Source organism: Lactuca serriola, chromosome 8 (genome assembly GCF_051521515.1).
Source record: "Lactuca serriola cultivar US96UC23 chromosome 8, Lser_US96UC23_V15, whole genome shotgun sequence".
NCBI classification, from domain to species: domain Eukaryota; kingdom Viridiplantae; phylum Streptophyta; class Magnoliopsida; order Asterales; family Asteraceae; genus Lactuca; species Lactuca serriola.
In genome coordinates this window covers 104,891,603-104,911,406 of record NC_136415.1, presented here as the reverse complement: position 1 = coordinate 104,911,406, position 19,804 = coordinate 104,891,603, and positions in this window count along the sequence as shown.

Below are 19,804 nucleotides of genomic sequence, written 5' to 3'. Positions count from 1 at the left end.
TTTAAGCATAAGAGTTATTGAAACATTCTCTAATCAGCTAGATCCTATTGAAATCCTTTACGTTTGCTTCTTGTTAAATCGTTTTTTCAATCTCAACGAACCGACATTGAAAAAAATTGAGATAATCAAGAAAGAAAGAAAGAACCAGGGTTGTGTTGGTTTTTTGTAGTCTCAAAAATGTAGAAATTAGAAACCTAAAAAAACGAAATTGTTCTAGCTTTATACAAACACAAACAACACATGCCTAGTCAAAAGGGTGTGAATGTGGAAAAGGGAAAGAAGGGCAATTTCGTTTTTTTTCGGTTTCTTATTTCTCCATTTTTGAGACTGCAAAAAGCCAACACAACCCTGGTTCTTTCTTTCTTTCTTGATTATCTCAATTTTTTTCAATGTCGGTTTGTTGAGATTAAAAAAACGATTTAACAAGAAGCAAACGTAAAGGATTTCAATAGGATCTAGCTGATTAGAGAATGTTTCAATAACTCTTATGCTTAAAGAGTATCATACCATTAAATTTCTAACAAAAATATATATATATATATATATATATATATATATATATATATATATATATATATATATATTCACTAAAGTCCCAATATTTTGAACGATTTGACAAAAAAGTCCTAAAGTTTATTTTTTTGACAGTAAAGTCCTAATTTACGATTTGACAAGAAAGTCCTAAACTTTATTTTGTTGACAAAAAAGTCCTAATTACCGGCTAACCGGAGAAAAAGGTTAAAAGTGTCAAAAACTGCAGGTAATTTGGACTTTACTGTCAAAAAAATAAAGTTTAGGACTTTCTTGTCAAATCGATGAAAATATTGGGACTTTACTGTATATATCCCTTTAAAATAATCACAAAATGACATTTAAGAAATTGAATAAAAGTAGATATCAATGTATTAAAGTAGATATCAACGTATTATAGATGTCCATAAATTTAGAATTGTTTTGAGTACGGAAGCAATAGCAAAAAAACAATTATATATATAAACGACCAATAGATGAATGTTTATTCATATTTGTTATATTTTCATAAACTAATAATGTATTTAAATCATTTTCTCTTATACCAAAAAAGACTAGTTATTAGATGGTAAAAAAGTAATACTTGTTATACCAACAGATAAACTACTTTACATATGTAAAATGACATAAAATAGAATTTAATCATTTGATTTTTTTTCTATAATAAGTAAATGATATGGTTAGAAGAATTTAACAAAAGAAACATAATAACAAGTTTGTTGTAACGAGTAAGTATTTTTTTATTATTTTACAAACATAACAACTTAAATTTTTTCAAAAAACAAACTACCTTAAAAGCTAACCGTAACATGCAAAACTTTATTATATATATATATATATATATATATATATATATATATATATATATATATATATATATATATATATATATATATATATATAAAATGTATGCGTGTTGCATCGGCGACAATTAATTTCATTTTGACAATCTATATTCAATTTTCGAATAACTAGTATGTTCTTACGGTTAAAAAAATATAATTATGTTGTTTTTATTAAAAATATATATATGTTACACAATATGATGTTATAATATCTAAGAGTAATGTGATCGCTCTATCCAAGGTATGTATGTAAATAGTAATTTATATGTACTATTAATAAGCAGCTGTCACATTCTATTGTATGTAAATAATTTAATAGTAGTCACAAATGGATATAATCAAAACATTTTTCTAATATACGTTGATGGTATTACATCTCAAAGTATGACAAAGTATTTTATAGAGTAAAGATGGCACACGATCTTCTTTGGATAAAAACGGATAATAAAGCAGCAACCACAATTAACAATAAAATATATTAGTAACAATCACATTATACTATTTATATATCAATGCACACTTGCAACCCTTCAAAAATAAAAATGGACTATGGAAAATACTCCAGAAGACATTAAACTCTAACAAGCTCTCTCTATCTCCCTCTCTCTTTCTCTTCATCTCTCCATCTCCGTCTCCGTCTCCATCTCCATCTCCTTGTCCCTTTGCTCTCCCCCACATCCGTCCCTCCATATCCCTCTCCCAACACGTAAAACCTAAGACATCTAACATCTTTTTGTTGTTTCTATTAGTAACTAAAACATACATATAATAAATATCCGAAAATTTACTTTGATAACATCATCAACTTCTTATGTTACAAAATATTTACTTAAAATAACAAAAGATAAAACTTCTTCATTCATTCAAGAGTGTCCTCATAAATGCTTTTCTTTCTTTCATCCTTTCATCAATAAGGTCGAGAATATCCAGTAAACACACAAACACATGTGTTTCTTTTTTCCTACAATTCTGAAGATGTCCTTTAGCCATACACTACTTGGTCTTCCTAGGAAACTGCTTAAGCGGTGAGATTAGGTACAAATTTCATCGAAACCATTATTAATTTTATTTCATACATTTAGAACTTTATTCCTTTGATGAAAATCCATGAACACGTCATGACTCACTTCTTAAATGATATCATCTATTGATAGGATGACAGTTACTTTACATGTTACTAATATATTTTTATTTTCCTTTTTTGCTTATTTGTCTACGAAGTAGAAATATATTGCGACATAATTAACAATAAAAAAAAACAAAAATCACTATAGAAATAATGAAATAAAATTTAAAACAAAATAAAGATTACAATATCTTCTAAAATCTATCTTCATGATGAGTGGTATCATTTTTCACATCTTGAATAATTTCATCCATTCTAAATAAAATGGAGTGATCATGTGTACACTCAAATTTCAGACGTTATTTAAAGGCACATTAAACATATACGGTTTTAAGTAATCGTATTAACATAACTGCTTATAACCGCTCTAATATAGAACCTGTGATTAAGGTCATCCTTATAAATATTGCATATTGCTGAGGAAAATATACTGCAAAAGATTCATCCAAATAAAAATGAAGGTTATCCATCCAACTTGAAAAGCAAATTTGTCATTCAACTTTCAAAATGAATTGACGTCAACTTCAAATGCAATGTAAACTATGTAATCAGTTTGACTTTTTTTAATAACAACATTCAAAATATATTTATCTGAAAGTTAACAAAGTACTGTTTCATTCATTTACAAAATTAATGTTTTTCCAAAAGATAATCCATTCACAAGCAAAGAAAAAGGAACTTCATCAAGTTGATTAAGCTGTAAATATGGAATATACTATGTATTTTAAAATAAATTATTTTATTATATATTGTTGGTATAATATTTCATAATGTAAAATAATTCTTGAACTAAAATGATGTTATCTTTTTAATTTATTGTTTTAATATAATGCTCTTACATATGTGGTGCACTAATCAGGAAACATTTACATTTAATGCTTGACAAATATGATGTTGAAATGCAAAGTTTAGTACAAGAAAAATTAAGACATGCAATGGATGTCAGGCAGCATTTAAAGTTAAAAAAAGCTCGTTATTTAAACAAAGAAAAAAAAGATTCACTATTACATCGACTGAAGACATATCCTCGAAAAGGAAGCAAAAATAAAACCTTTTCATATATGGAATATGGAAATGAAAAAGAAACAGATTTGAACCACATGATGAATATTCTGATTGCAAATCTTGAAAGTAGAAACAAAATATATGAGAGATATATAACAAATTACACAATCTATTGAAGATCTTATTTCATATTTCATTTGGGACCATTTATCAATTGTTTTTACTTTGTACTTTTAGTTTTACTAAACCGAATTGCAATAGGTATTGGATTTAAATTGTGAGTATATTTTTACTTTTAGTTTTACTAAACCAAATTGACCATAAGAATACAGTGGGCTTAAAATATGTTTTATATTATTTGGTTTTCAAAACGATAAGTATGTTGCTATAATGCTATTAATGATTGTGTATCAATGTTGCACATTCAAACCCTTTCAATGCTTAGTACTAAATATACATGTAGCTTGTATATTGTTCTTTAAATTTCATTAAGATAACCACAAAGTCTAACATCCGAAATTTATTCAATATAAAAATAACAAATTCATTGATCAGATACATCATAAGTATCAAACAAACAAGACATTAAAAAACATTGCAGAAAATGTCTAGAAAACCAATCCAAATTTTCAAACAATAAAAAGAAGGGCGAAACACACTACTTGGATTTGTTAATATAGAAAAATGGATTTTTACTTTATTTGTTAGGAAGATGGAACGTCAATATATTTTATCAACATTACTGCAAATTGCACAATCTAAAAGTCCGTAAAACAAACCTTTTCATATAGTCATAAAAAATATAGATGCGTACTGAATATTTAAATAAAATAAATAAAACATTTTTCATAAATTTATCAAGACTAGAATACATACGAAAATTTAATTAAAAAAAATTGTTGGTTTGAGTCATTTGAACCATATCTGTATAATATCTGATAATTATGCATTACAAGACCAAAACATTAGCATAGTTAGTTACATCATTAACAATTATGAAAACAAGTTAAACAAAATAAATCTATTTGTAACCCTTAATCATCATCAATGAAGAACTGTTTTAAGAAATTTTCTCTTCTTTTTTTATGTTTCTGGCCAAGATTAGCATATAATCTACTAAATGTTCAATCTCTCTTCTAATTCAAGGCTTCAAAACATCCAACATGTATCCAACATCCCATATATTATCCGATAAGTCCTCCTTCGAAACAATATCTAGAAGGACGTTGTTATTTCTCTCATCATTCATCATCCGCCTGAGAAGAACCACCATTATTCTCATCCTTGATTCCAAACTGCAATGTCTTCACGAATGGTAGCGATGGAATATTCCATCAAGGCGACGTTTAATGTAAGATAAGCTATAAATTTCGGATGGTAGGTATAAAATTAATTCAAAATTTCCAATGATGTTTTTTTTTACTTAAAAAGGAAGAGAAGATGTTGTACCTAATGGATTTTCTAGGTAATAAAATTAACATGTGGCGAAAAACCACTTAAACCCTTAAGTTCACATGCAACCTAGAAATGATCTATGTTTTCTATATTGATAACAACTAACTATGAATATAAAGAAACCCTAAGAGAGAGGCTATGGAATCTAAATTCATATTAGATTAGGTTTATATACCTTTTGATTATTGATGCAAATGATCAAAGTATAATCCTTCTTCTAGATCTTGGAAAGCTAGAACCAAAGGAATGGATGCCTCTAATGGCTTGTATCTAAAACCCTAGTAGCAAGAAGACTTGAGGAGATATGAGGATTGAGTAAAATTTTGGCTCTTGTGAAAGCGATGTGGTGGACGTTTGATGTAAGATAAGCCATTATTTATAGGTTGTAGGATAACCCTAGTAACCCTAATCTTGAATTAAATAATAATATTTCAAATTCAAGATAACTATCTAGTATCATTATCTAATAGGATTATCCTAAAACCCTAAAAGAGAAGCCAAAATCTGACCCTATCTAGAAGGTTAAAGAAACCTTATTTTGTTTAACTATTGAAAAATTACAGCTTAGTCCCTGTACTTTCAATTAATTCTAATTAATCCCAAAATTAATGCGAATTAATTTCTTATTAATTCCAAATTAATTTGTACCATTTCCAATTAATATATTAATCATATAATATATTAATAAATAATTTATTTCAATTTCTAATAAATTTATTAATCATATAATAATTTAACAAATCAGCATTTTCCTCCAAAAGTCATTCTATCGAAATATTAGTTTTGAGGGCAACCCAAAAAAAGACTTTGCTTCTATTTCAAGAATATACCAATTTAGTTATTGGCTTAGACACCTTAATGCAAAGGTCTCCCACTTGGATAAGTCTGTAAGTACAATTGCAAGTATAGACCTTGAAATAAATAGCAAATAATGTTTTCCAAAGCCACTGCCAAAATCTGATTCAAATCAGCTATTGGCCCTAAGATAAGTGATCAACTATTTCATCGTTCTTCAATATATCGTATGGACACGAGACATGGATCAAAATATTATTGTCCAAAATTATGTTTCCCGATTTCACGATTTGTAAAGACTTTATTTGAAATCAAAATGAACACATCAATTAGTCATTGTTGGGCCCATCACTATATAGTCAACATCAAATCATCGAGGGGCCTAATGATATCGCTTTTCCTGTTAGGTTAAATAGAACGAATTGCTTTGACTATGTAGTCATACAATTCACATATCAAATCATACATGGAACAACCCTTTATAACATTCAGTTACAAAATGTGTTTGACTCAACCAATGTATAGTTGATCTGTAAACTAAGAACTACATATCTTTGTTTTAAGAATAGTGGATGTTATCGTCTTAGAATTACTCATGACAAGATCCATGAAGTAATATCTAATCATAGGTTTATCTAATACTTAAAATCCCTATTTTCAAATTACTCATGAATATTATATCAATTCAAATTGCAATGTATTTCTCAAGCGACAATCTACATTCAATTCATGACAATCTTAACTCACTACTTACTTCTGAAAGTATGAACGAACGTGGATGTTTGAATAATTCAAATTACTCAGAAAGTGTAAACATGCAAAAAGAAACACAATAATAAATAATTGAATAAGGTAGTACGATACTCATAAATAATTCTCTATTATTCATTCACCAAATCAATTACATTTATTTTGTTACAAGTTTCAAACACATCACCTAACTACTAAAACTAATATCATCTCTTAAGCCTATGCTCCTAGCATGCTAGTAGTGTTTGACTCTTCTCAAAGCCTTTGTGAAAGGATCTGCAACATTATCTTCTGATGATACCCTCTTCAGTAGAAGGTATCCTTGTTCTACCTAATGTCGAATGTAATGGTTCTTTCTGTCGATATGTTTGGATCTACCATGATCCTTTGGTTCTTTTGTCAAAGCAACCACACCCTTATTATCACAAAACAGTTCCATGGGTTCCTTAATAGTTGGAACGACTTCGAGATCTCCGATAAAGTTCTTCAACCAATCTGCTTCCTCCGATGCTTCACTCGCTGCAATGTACTCAGACTCACATGTGGAATCAGCCACTGTGTCTTTCTTGGAACTTTTCCATGTAACCTCTCCTCCATTCAGTAAGAATACCCAGCCAGACTGCGAACAAAAGTTGTCCCAGTCTATTTGAAAACCGACGTCACTATAACCACTCACTCTTAACGTATCATTGCCGCCAAGAACTAGGTGATGAGTTTTGAGCACTACATCAATCATATGGTGTACGTGCAAACCCTAAAGCTTTGGATCTAGTTTGTCTAACGAACATGCAATAATCATCCAAAGCTCATAAACCCTAGATCTAGAATACAATAATCAATATTATCGTAGTATAGGGTTTAGATCTTACCTTAGACTGTTATGTAGCAATAACAATCTATTCTTTCTTGTAATTGGCTTCTAAAAGCTTAGTGTCACAAGTGTCACACCTCTAATGGCTCACAAACACCAAGAGCAAGAGGATGGCTTAGGAGAGGAGAAGGAGGCACCAAAAATGTCCAAGAAACTCCAAGGAATGCTTAGCCACGTTTTTGGGTGCCCGAGAGGTCTTTATATAGTAAGGCTATTAGGGTTTTGAACTAGGAAACCCTAATCTGACTGCTTAGGCCCTAAGCAGCCCATGGACTCCTTCCTTAGAGGCCTTGGACGGATTCTCATGGGTTTCCCCATAGATTTCTTCTACTCCAACCTCTATGGAGTCCATTAGCCCAATATCCAACTATCACACAATTGACAGTTCTAGCCCCCTTTATTTAATTAATGTCTTTTAGCCACAAAATTAATTCTTATTAATTCTTAACTAATATTAATTAAACAATATGATTTGTCTTTTAATATATTATTCATATAATATATTAATAAATCATAATTAATCTCTTTCTCCACAAATCATCCTATCAAGTTGCTTTGGTGAAGACAACTCAAAAGGACCATGCTCACAACCGGGTCAAGTACATACAAAATAGTTATGGACTTAGACACTAATACAACACTAGGAACATGTCTTCTATTATTCGTAGATACTTAAGAATATTCTTCACCGCAATCTAATGCGCTCTGCCCGAATTTCCCTAAAAATTGACTAACCATGCTCAAAACGTAAGACACACCAGGTAGAGTACAGGTCATTTCATACATGATCGATCCTACAGTCGAAGCATATGGGACTCGACTCATGTCAGTATTCTCCTCATTAGTACATTGACTTTGAGTCCTACTCAACTTGATAGTACTATGAATGGGCAATTCCCTTTCTTTGAATTCTCCATACTGAAACGCTTCAATAATTTATCCAAATATGTACTCTAGCTAAGACCAATAAGACGATTCTTTCTATCCAATGAATCCTTATTCCTAGAATATAGGACGCTTCCCCTAGATCCTTCATAGCAAACCACTTCCCAAGCCAAGACTTAACTTTTTGCAAGGTTGGATTGTCATTTCCTATAAAGAGTATGTCATCAACATACAAGACTAGGAAAGTTACTATACTCCCACTGGCTTTGACATATACACATGACTCATCTTCTCTTCAAGAGAAACTAAACTCTTTGACTTTCTCATGGAAGAAAAGATTCCAACTGTGAGATGCTTGTTTTAATCCATAAATGGATTTTTCAAGCTTACACAACCTATTAGGAAACTTGGCATGTACAAAACCCTCTAACTGACTCATATAGACGTCCTTATGTAGCTTCCCATCAATGAAAGCAGTTTTAACATCCATCTGCCAAATTTCATAATCATGAAACATAGCTATAGCAAGCATAATCCTAATAGACTTTATCTTAGCTACTGGTGAAAAGGTCTCATCATAATCAATCCATTGGGTTTGTGTAAATCCCTTTGCAACCAGCCTAGCTTTATAGATGTGTACCTTCCCATCCATGACAGTCTTATTCTTGAAGATTCATTTGCACATGACTGTCTTTCAACCAGACACATGATCAACCAAGTTCGATACTTGGTTATCATACATAAAATGAATGTCACTGCCTATTGCCTCCTTCCATTTAGCATACTCAGGGCACGCCATTTCTTCCTTGTAGTTAACTGGGTCATCCAAATTTACTAATGTACGATCACTGACAAACATGTCACAATTTGCAGTAAATATGGAAACTATAGAACTCAGGTGGCATGATAACCCTATTGGAACGATGAAGGGTAATGCGTTGTCAATTGGCTCAACTGGAACCTCTTCCTCATGTTGAGTACTAGTTTTGTTTGAGGTTCCTTCATTGGATGATTCTTGAATATCTTTAAGATCAATAGCACTCCCACTGTTTTCTTTGAATATGAGTTCTCTCTCTCTCTCTCTCTCTCTCTCTCTCTCTCTCTCGAAAGACTCTTCTTCGAGCTACGAAGACCACGTTCTCACTTGGTCTGTAGAACAAGTATCTAAAGGACTTATATGGGTAGCTAATGAAATAACACTTCTCGGATTTGGGTTCAAGTTTGTCATGCGTCTCTCTTCTTACGAGAGCTTCACGACCCCAGAGCTTGATATATGTGAGCAAGGGAGTATACCCTGTCCACATCTCATAAAGTATTTTGGCAACCTTCTTTTTTGGAACAAGATTCACAATATGGGTGGCTGTCTCTAAGGCATACCCCCATAAATGAATAGAAAGAGAAGATTAACTCATCATGGAATGAACCAAACCTAGTAAGGTTTGATTACACCTCTCAAGCACACCATTGAGTTGTGGTGTTCTAGGAGGTGTCAATTGTGAAACGATTCCACACTCCTTGTGATAGTCATGAAACTCGATACTAAGATACTCACCACCTCTGTCAGATCTGAGCATCTTTATCTTCCTGCCTAATTGATTCTCGACCACGTTCTTAAACTCTTTGAACTTTTCAAAGGTTTACGATTTATGTTTGATTAAGTAGATATGACCGGTCGAACCGGTCCAAAAACTTGAAAAACCTGAATATATATATATATATATATATATATATATATATATATATATATATATATATATATAGGGTTAGGTTCATGTGAGACGGCCTAATTTTGTGAGATCGTGAGACGCATTTTTTTTTATTTTTTTTTATTTTTCTTTATTTTTTTTAGTTAATTCAAGTTCCGAAAATAATATTTAAAAAAAGAATTTTTTTGATTTTTCCATTTATTTTGCATTTTAAAATTATTTTTAGAATATGTACAGTGTAATATTCTATTTAGAATATTTCACGTATTTTTAAAAAAAAAAAGGATTTTTTTTAGTTAATTCAAGTTCCGAAAATAATATTTAAAAACGAATTTTTAGATTTTTCCTTTTATTTTGCATTTTAAAATTATTTTTTAGAATATGTCAGTGTAATATTCTATTTAGAATATTTCACGTATTTTTCAAAAAAAACGGAATTTTTTTTATTTTCTATTTTTTTATTTTTTTTAGTTTTTTTAGTTAATTCAAGTTCCGAAAATAATATTTAAAAAAAGAATTTTTGGGTTTTTCCATTTATTTTGCATTTTAAAATTATTTTTAGATTTGGTCTCATGGTCTCACAAAATTAGAATGGTCTCAAATGAACCTGAACCTATATATATATATATATATATATATATATATATATATATATATATATATATATATATATATATAACATTAAAAAGAACTATTAGTGTAAACAATTTATATACTGATTTAGATATTGTTGTTTTTTAAGTGAAGTTGTAAAAAACTTTTCATGGGATTTATATGTCAAGTAGCATGTTGGATAGTGGCTAATTTTCTTGGCATTTGTTGAATCATTTCAATAGTTCGATAGTTCGAAATTTGTTATTGACCAGTATTATTTTATTTACCGGCTACATGAAACACCCGGTTCCTGGTACGTATTTTAATTAAAGTAAACTCATGTTTTGCTCTGGGACTCGGTGAGTTGGAGGCCCAACTCGTCGAGTAGACCCGAATTTGGATCGGCAGAATAAGTGACCTACTCGACGAGTTGGGAGACCGACTCGACGACTACGAATGTCTAGATGAAACCCTAATATTTAGGGTTTGCACCCTATTTAAACAACTTATAACGCCCCAACACATCCTCCATTGTTCATCCCAACCCATAGAAAGCCCTAATTCGAACCCTAAGCCTCTTTTGAGTGTTTTTGAGATTTTTAGTGACTTTTGTGTGCATTTGAAGTTGGAAGAGAAGGAGGAAGCTTGGGAGTTCAAGTGGAAGTTAGTAGATCCATAGGTTTTGCTTCAATCTCAGTTCATTCAAGGTAAAAATCTTGAACCTTGACCATCTATCTCTTAGATCTTGTTTTGGGGATATTTTCCTACCCTTTTTATGAGTTGTGAAGCTAAAATCGGATATTTGAGTGTGTTTGCAGTTGCACTTCAGATCTGGAACCATTGAGGGTTCCCAGACATAAAGATGCCAACTTTATGGCCATGGGAGACCCATGCTTCTAAAATACCTCTTTTTATGGCTTTTGAGCCAAAAACCCCCATGCATGGACATCAAGATTGGAACTTTACATATAAAATGGACCATAGGAGGTCAGATCTATGGCTTTGATACATTAAGACCCATTATAATCGAGTGAATAGTTTTGGACAAAGAGGGACTCGGCGAGTCACTTGGGTGACTCAGCGAGTTGGGTCTCATTTTCCCCCAAATGTCTTCTAGAAATGGTATTTAGTTGAGTGGAAGGAACACTCAGCCTGTTTGGGGTTTGTTATGGACTTGAAGATCGAAGGACTTGACGAGCTCAAGGAGGAACTCGACGAGTTCAAGGCTATGTCCCAACCACATGAAGACGGACTCGATGAGTTAAAGGATGAACTCAGCGATTCATAGACTGAACACCTTCATATGGATGTGATGGGTTTTAGCCATATGAACATTCCTATGTGCACATGAAACCCTAATGCTTGGATCTAGGTTTCTCTAATTGAACATACATTGAATCCAAGACTTCTAATGGCTAATAGAGTATAATAACAATATGAAATCAGAGATTAGAAGTTTACCTTGAATCACTTGCTTGATCTTCTTGTTCTTGGAGCTTTAAAGTCACAATTGTCACTCCTCTAATGGCTTACAAACACCAACTAGCAAGAGGATGATTTGAGAGAGAGGAGAGGGGATCAAATCGGCCAGGGTTTCTTCTCTATGCACAAGTGCCGATTTCCCTTGACCCTTGGGGTCTATTTATACTTGTAAGGCTCCTAGGGTTTCACCCTTAAAGCCTAATTGGATAAATTAGGCCCTAAGCAATCCAATACCCTAATGGATAACCCCTTGGACGATTTTAAGGCCTATCCTATGTCCTTAAAACCGGCCACCCTTTATCCATAAGGAATTTATAGCCCAAAGTATAACTATCACACAATTGACAGTTTATCCCCCTTTATTTAATTAATCTCTTTAAGTCACCAAATTAATTCCTAATTAATTTATGACTTATATTAATCAAATAACAATATTATTATTCCTTATATTATTCTCTTAATATATAAATAATATTTCTTCTCTCATAATAAATCATCCTGTCAAGTTGCTATGGTGAAGGCAACCCAAAAAGACCATGCACAATCGGGTCAAATACTTGCCTAATATAGTTGCAGCCTTAGACACTATTCCAACAGTCTCCCATTTGGATAAGTCTAGTAACTATATACAAGTATATTCCGATTAGCAATCGTAGCTCTCAAAGACGCTGTCAAACTCTGATCTAACCAATCTCGTCCTTCAGATAAGGGATCTTACAGTCCTCTATTTAGATATCATGCTGACAATTCTATGGAACTAATTTGTCTAGCATTTGGTTTCTCGATCTCCGATTTATTTGACATAGAACTTAATCGAACACATCAATTCAGTTCTGACCAGGCCCGACACATAAGTCAAATCAAATCATCGAGCGGCCGAGATATCGCTTTTACCCTCTTAGAATAAAAGTAACAGATAAACTTCGACTTATATGCATTTACTTATTCATTAATCAACTATACACAATAATGCGTTTTATAACATCAAGTTACTAATGCGGCTTCGCATTATCAATGTACAACCAATTAACAAACAACAAACCATATATCTTGGTTTTAAGACCATATGATATTATCGTCTTGCGATCACCCTTTTATCACATTCCAAAAGGTGATTCCAGCAAGCGTGGGTTTGTTCCAATGCTCAAAACTAGTTCATAAGCACTCATGAACGTTGCAACAACCTTTTGCTATGTCTAATACCATTTAGACAGTCTACACACCAATTCATGACAATCTTCATTCATACTTACTTCCAACATATGAACGATTGTGGACAATTTGAATAATTCGAATATTCTTAATAAACTCAATTATTCTGGAAGTCAAAACATGCAAAAAAAAAATGAAACAATAGTTAAACAATTAACACAAGACAATAACATTACTCATAAATAATACTCCTTTATTTAATCATCAAATGTTAATTACATTTATCTATTACACGTTTCTAATACTATCTAATCTATACTAATATCATCCTTCAGCCCAATACTCCTAGCATGCTGCAAGTGCTTAACCCTGCTCAGTCCCTTCGTAAGCGGATCTGCTGGGTTATCTTCTGATGATATCCTCTTCACCACGAGTTGTCCTTCTTCTACTCGATGTCTAATAAAATGATATTTTTTGTCGATATGTCTAGATCTACCATGATCCCCCGGTTCCTTGGTCAAGGCAACCGCTCCTTCATTATCACAGAAAATTTCCATAGGCTCCTTTATGGCAGGTACAACTCCAAGATCACCGATGAAGTTCTTCAACCATATTGCCTCCTTCGACGCTTTGCTCGCTGCAATGTACTCTGATTCACACATTGAATCCGCTACGGTTTCCTGCTTGGAACTTTTCCAAGTTACTTCTCCTCCATTCAGGGTAAAGACCCAGCCCGACTGCGAACGGTAGTTGTCCCTGTCGGTCTGAAAACTGGCGTCACTATACCCTCGCACCTTCAAGTCATCACTCCCTCCGAGGAATAAGAACCATTCCTTCGTCCTCCGAAGGTACTTAAGGATATTCTTAACCGCAATCCAATGGGCTCTGCCAGGGTTCCCTTGATATCTACTAACCATGCTCAAAGCAAAGGATGCATCAGGGCGAGTACAAGTCATAGCATACATGATTGAGCCAACTGCGGAAACGTATGGTACTCGGCTCATTTCTGCTATTTCAGCTTCGGTACTCGGACTTTGAGTCTTACTCAATTTGGCATTACTTTGTATCGGTAATTCTCCCTTCTTCGAGTTTTCGATACTAAAACGTTTTAGTACCTTGCTAAGTAAGTGTTCTGACCAAGTCCTATTAGTCTCTTACTTCGTTCTCTCACTATCCTTATTCCCAAAATATAGGAAGCCTCTCCGAGGTCCTTCATAGCGAAGCACTTCCCGAGCTAGGACTTAACCTCCTGCAGAGTCGGGACGTCGTTTCCTATGAGTAGAATGTCATCGACATACAGAACGTGGAAGCTTACTATACTCCCGCTGGCTTTGACATATACACATGATTCATCTTCGCTTCGTACAAATCCAAACTCTTTGACTTTCTCATCGAAGCAAAGATTCCATCTGCGAGACGCTTGCTTAAGTCCATAAATGGACTTATCAAGCTTGCACACTCTATTTGGATGCTTCGGATCGACAAAACCCTCTGGCTGAGCCATGTAAACATCCTCAGCCAACTTCCCATTAAGGAAAGCGGTTTTGACATCCATTTTCCAAATCTCATAATCATGAAATGCGGCAATAGCTAGCATCAATCTAATAGACTTTATCTTCGCAACTGGTGAGAAGGCCTCATCATAGTTAACTCCGGGAGTTTGAGTAAAGCCCTTTGATACCAATCGCGCCTTATATGTGTGTACGTTTCCATCCACGTCGGTTTTCTTCTTGAAGATCCATTTGCACCCAACGGTCTTACGTCCGGGCACGTTATCAACCAAATTCCAAACTTGGTTGTCATACATGGACTGGATCTCGCTGTCCATTGCCTCTTTCCATTTCGCAGACTCCGGGCCTGCCATGGCTTCCTTATAGCTATTAGGTTCATCAAGGTTTATTAGTGTACCGTCACTAATATACATGTCCCCTTCGGCATAAAACTGGGGTTGAACTCTAACTCTTTCGGAACGTCTAAGAGGTAATGACTGGTCAATCGGTTCAACCGGAGTTTCCTCCTCGGGTTGAGCGCCAGCGGTAGAGGTTCCTTCATCTATCGACTCTTGAATCTCTTCAAGCTCAATTTGCCTCCCACTGTCTCCTTGGCTTATGAGTTCTCGCTCCCGGAAAACTCCTCTCCTCGCAACGAAGACAACATTGTCCTTCGGTCTATAGAAGAGATATCCAAAGGATTTCTGCAGGTAGCCGATGAAAATACATCGCTCACTACGAGGTTCGAGCTTGTCATGAGTATCTCGTCTTACGAAAGCCTCGCAACCCCAAACCTTGATATGTGCCAACGAGGGAGCTTTCCCTGTCCACATCTCGTGAGGTGTTTTGGCAACCTTCTTAGTAGGGAATCGGTTATGGATACGGGCGGCAGTCTCTAAGGCATACCCCCAAAAAAAGATAGGTAGTGAAGCACGACTCATCATAGAGCGAACCATGTCTAACAAGGTTCGATTATGCCTTTCTGCCACACCATTCAACTGCGGTGTCCTAGGTGGTGTCAATTGTGAAACTATTCCACACTCCTTGAGATAGTCGTGGAATTCAAGACTTAGGTACTCTCCTCCTCGATCGGATCGAAGCATCTTGATTTTTCTGCCCAATTGATTCTCCACTTCATTCTTGAACTCTTTGAACTTTTCAAACGTTTCTGACTTTTGCATGATCAAGTAGATATACCCATATCTACTATAGTCATCGGTAAAAGTCACATAGAAGCGGTTCCCATCCTTCGTGGTTGATCTAAACGGTCCACATATATCGGTATGTATTAGGTCCAATAGACCCTCACCCCTTTCACATGTACTGGTGAAGGGTGACTTAGTCATATTTCCAAGAAAACAAGATTCGCATGTGTCATCTTCCCTAAGGTCGAATGACTCCAACACTCCATCCTTTTGGAGTTGGGCTATGCGCTTCTTGTTGACATGTCCAAGACGACAATGCCACAAGGATGTTCTATCCATACCATTGGAAGAATCCATGCATAAAACATCATTTCCTAAGTTATCTACAATCATAACAGTTTCATAAATTCCATTACACGGTATTGCTTCAAAATATAAGACACCATTTAGATTGTTGGGATAAAGATTATTTTGAAGATTGCGTCTTTTGGGCTCGATAGTATAGCTGTTTTGTATTCCGGTTTGGGCATGTCCAACTGAGAGCCTTTTATGTATTATATATAAGTTAATGCTTGCATGCATATTAGGGTAACGATTTAGAGATTATCGAAATAGCGATTCATCTAGAGCATAACAGGTTTCTTTAATCGTTCTTGTAACCTACCAATCCTCTACAGTTGATGTTCTTAATCGAGCTCTTCTGAGGATTTTGTTTTAATCATTCGACTCGTTTGATTCAATCTTGTCTTGTTCTTATTATTGCGTTCATACAGTTTTATATTTACATACTTGTTCAAGATCTAATCGATCTTCATAGATTAAAGGTTAAGTTTTAATCTCATCAATTGGTATCAGAGCGGGAGGTTGTGTAATCGATACACATCTTTTCTGTGAAAAAGATTTCCATTAGGTTTTTTCCGCAACTATCGATATTTATTGAGCCGTCATCTCATTATTGACGTATCTTGATATTTATTGTTTTGCCCTAATCTGCTTTATTACAAGTCTGATCTTTGAACAGGTTTTTACGATCATAATGGACGCGACGCAATCAAACCCTATTAATATTTCCAACAGCATCGGTTCGACGACAAAGATTCCAATCTTATACACCCATGACTATGAAGTATGGGCGCATCACTTTGAAGACTACGTGATTGGATCGGAGGACAATGGGTACCTCATATGGGGAGCCATCATCAATGGACCGTTTTCTCATTCTGCAACGTCCAGAATCATTAAGACACAAAAGGAGTACAATGATTTGCTAAAGGACGTGAAGGATATTGCACAAGATGAAAAGGACAAATTCCAGTGCAATATTAAGGCGTTAAGGTTGATCAGATTCGCCCTTCAGTCCGACACATTCAGATTGGTCAGCTCATGCACGACGGCGAAGGAAGTTTGGGATAGACTTCGCGAACTGTATTCTACAGACGAAGATCTTGAACATTCTATCCAAACTTTGCTTCTATCTGAGTTTGGAGAATTCAGGCAAGGGGCCGAAGAAACGGTGACCCAGACGTTTGATCGCTTCAATCATCTTCTCAGCAAGATGATCAAACACGATATTGAAAGGAAGTTTATCGAACAGAAGGTTACTTTCTTGAATGGACTGAGGTCTGAATGGAGAGCAGTGGTTTCCACAGTCAAAGCCCATGAGCAGTTTAAATCATACTCTTTGGCGAAACTGGTGGGTATTCTAAAGTCCCAAGAGAAGATTGTGGTGCAAGAGAAGAATGTCGTTTCTAGTCTTGGTTCGTTGGCCCTCCTATCTAAAAGTAAAGCTGTGATGGAGGATGAAGACCTCAACTTGGAGGAATATGACCTCACGTCTGAGGATTATGCCATGATGGTGTCCAATCCTAAGAGGTTCATAAAGAAGAGATTCCCCAGCAACAAAAACCGAAACTGGCAGGGGAGTTATAGCTCTGAAAAGGTGAACAATGAACCGAAGGTTGAGGAGCCCAAAAAGGAACCAAAGGTGGATGGCGATTCCGGAGTAAGCTGTTTCTACTGTGGTGGGAAAAACCACTATGCTAAGGACTGTGTTCTTAAGAAGATGGCTGAAAAGGATGATGGAAATGATGAGGAAGCTGTGTTGCAGAAGAGACTAGATGAGTTGAGAAAGAAGAAGTCTACTACTAACCCTTCTATTAATGCTCTTATTGTGCAGGGTTCGGTTAATGATGACGAGTTCGGTAGCACTGAAGTTTGGTCTACTGACTCAGAAGACGATGAAGTGAGGAAGCCTACCCATGGAAAGGCTTATGTGGCTAAGGAGGAAAGCAGTGGAGGAAAATGCTTCATGGTGTCTGACGTATCACAAATGAGGGGATACAACACCGATGGTGGAAGCGATGGACCGAAGGTGCAGGAAGACATGTGCTTTACGGTCAAACCCCTCAGCCAGCAGTTCAATGAGCTCGACGAACTGATAAAGAAGGTACAATCGGTTTTTATTTCATCTAAAGTACCACAATCCTCATATGAGAAAGAACTAAAAAACGTTAATACAAGAATTTCTCATCTAGATAGTAGCTTAACTCAAACTCGAGTCACCAATTCTAACCTAACTGATCAATTAAGCAGGGTGGCGTCGAAGAGTGAGGAGCGGAGAATGTGGATCGAGTTAAAGGAGTCGGAATTAGTTAAAGTTAAAGACGAAAACATTTATTTGCAAAGAGACAATTTAAAATTGTTGAAACAATGGAATGTTTTTTGTTTAATTGCTAAACGTCTATATTCTAATATTACTCAGCTTCACCTAGACTGTGAAATAGGCCAAAAGATCCATCGCATGATTTTGCCCTTCCTAGAGTTTAAGGAGGATGAAATCGATGCCGAAGCCTACAATTGTGAGAGTGTGATATCGTCTGATGATATCAATCCGACCTACATGTATGGACTGGACAAAATTGAGTCCTTCATTAAATCCAAGGACCACAAGGACATGCTCAAAAATCTTTTGGATGAAAATGATAGACTTAAACTGAGAACCGAAACCATACAGAAATTTGACTCTTTAAACGCGAACGTAAGCTCAGAAAACAAAATTGATGTTGAAAATGCATCTGAGCTTACCGAGGATGACAACATGAGTGAAATTTCTGTAGAGGACATGGTTGACTGCTCAGAATTTGTTAAAAGCGAACCTGAAAACCACAAAAATCTTATTTCTGAAAATTCTGTGGAGTTCGCTCGATTGTCCCAACAAAAGTCCCCGAAATTAGCAGAGAAAGCCGTTGTGTATCAAAAGGTCAGGACCACTCCGAATCAAGTATACAAGGTGACTGGAGTAACCGAACATCAAACAGCTGAACTCACATCTATTGTAAACGAAGACAATGCTGATGGGTGTGATGAGTACTTCTGGGAAGCTCCAATAGATAATGCAAACGAAACCGTTGGCTTATCTGAAAGAACCTCCTGGATGAGTAAGGGAAGATACATACCTGAACCCTTGAATAAGCCAGATAACTTCAATGAGCCTAGCACCAGTGGCACGAAAGACATTCCTCAGAAGGATGAAAGTTCAACAAAAGAAGACGCTCCATCTACTCCCTCATCTCAAAGTGAAACTCCTTCAGACCCTCCCTCTGCTCCCTCGGCTCAAAGTAAAATTCCTTCAGTTCAAAAGGAACCAGCCAAGGAAAAACCGAAAACGAAAGCTAACGTTCATCATCAACCAAAGCAGATGAGGAATAAGAAGAGAGAAAGGAACCAAAGATACAGGAAGAATCTCTCTGAAAGGAGACAATTCTGGCAATCCCAGAATGCATACTTCTCTCATCAAGATAAGAATCTGAAGTATGAAAACAATCTTGTTGGAAAGACTGAGGGTCACAATAACCGAAAGCCAAGGTTCGGTTCACAAGAAAACACCAACCGAAAGCAAACGTTCGGTTCTGAGAAAGACTTCAACCGAAAGCCAAGGTTCGGTTCACAAGACAATTTCAACCGAAAGCAAAG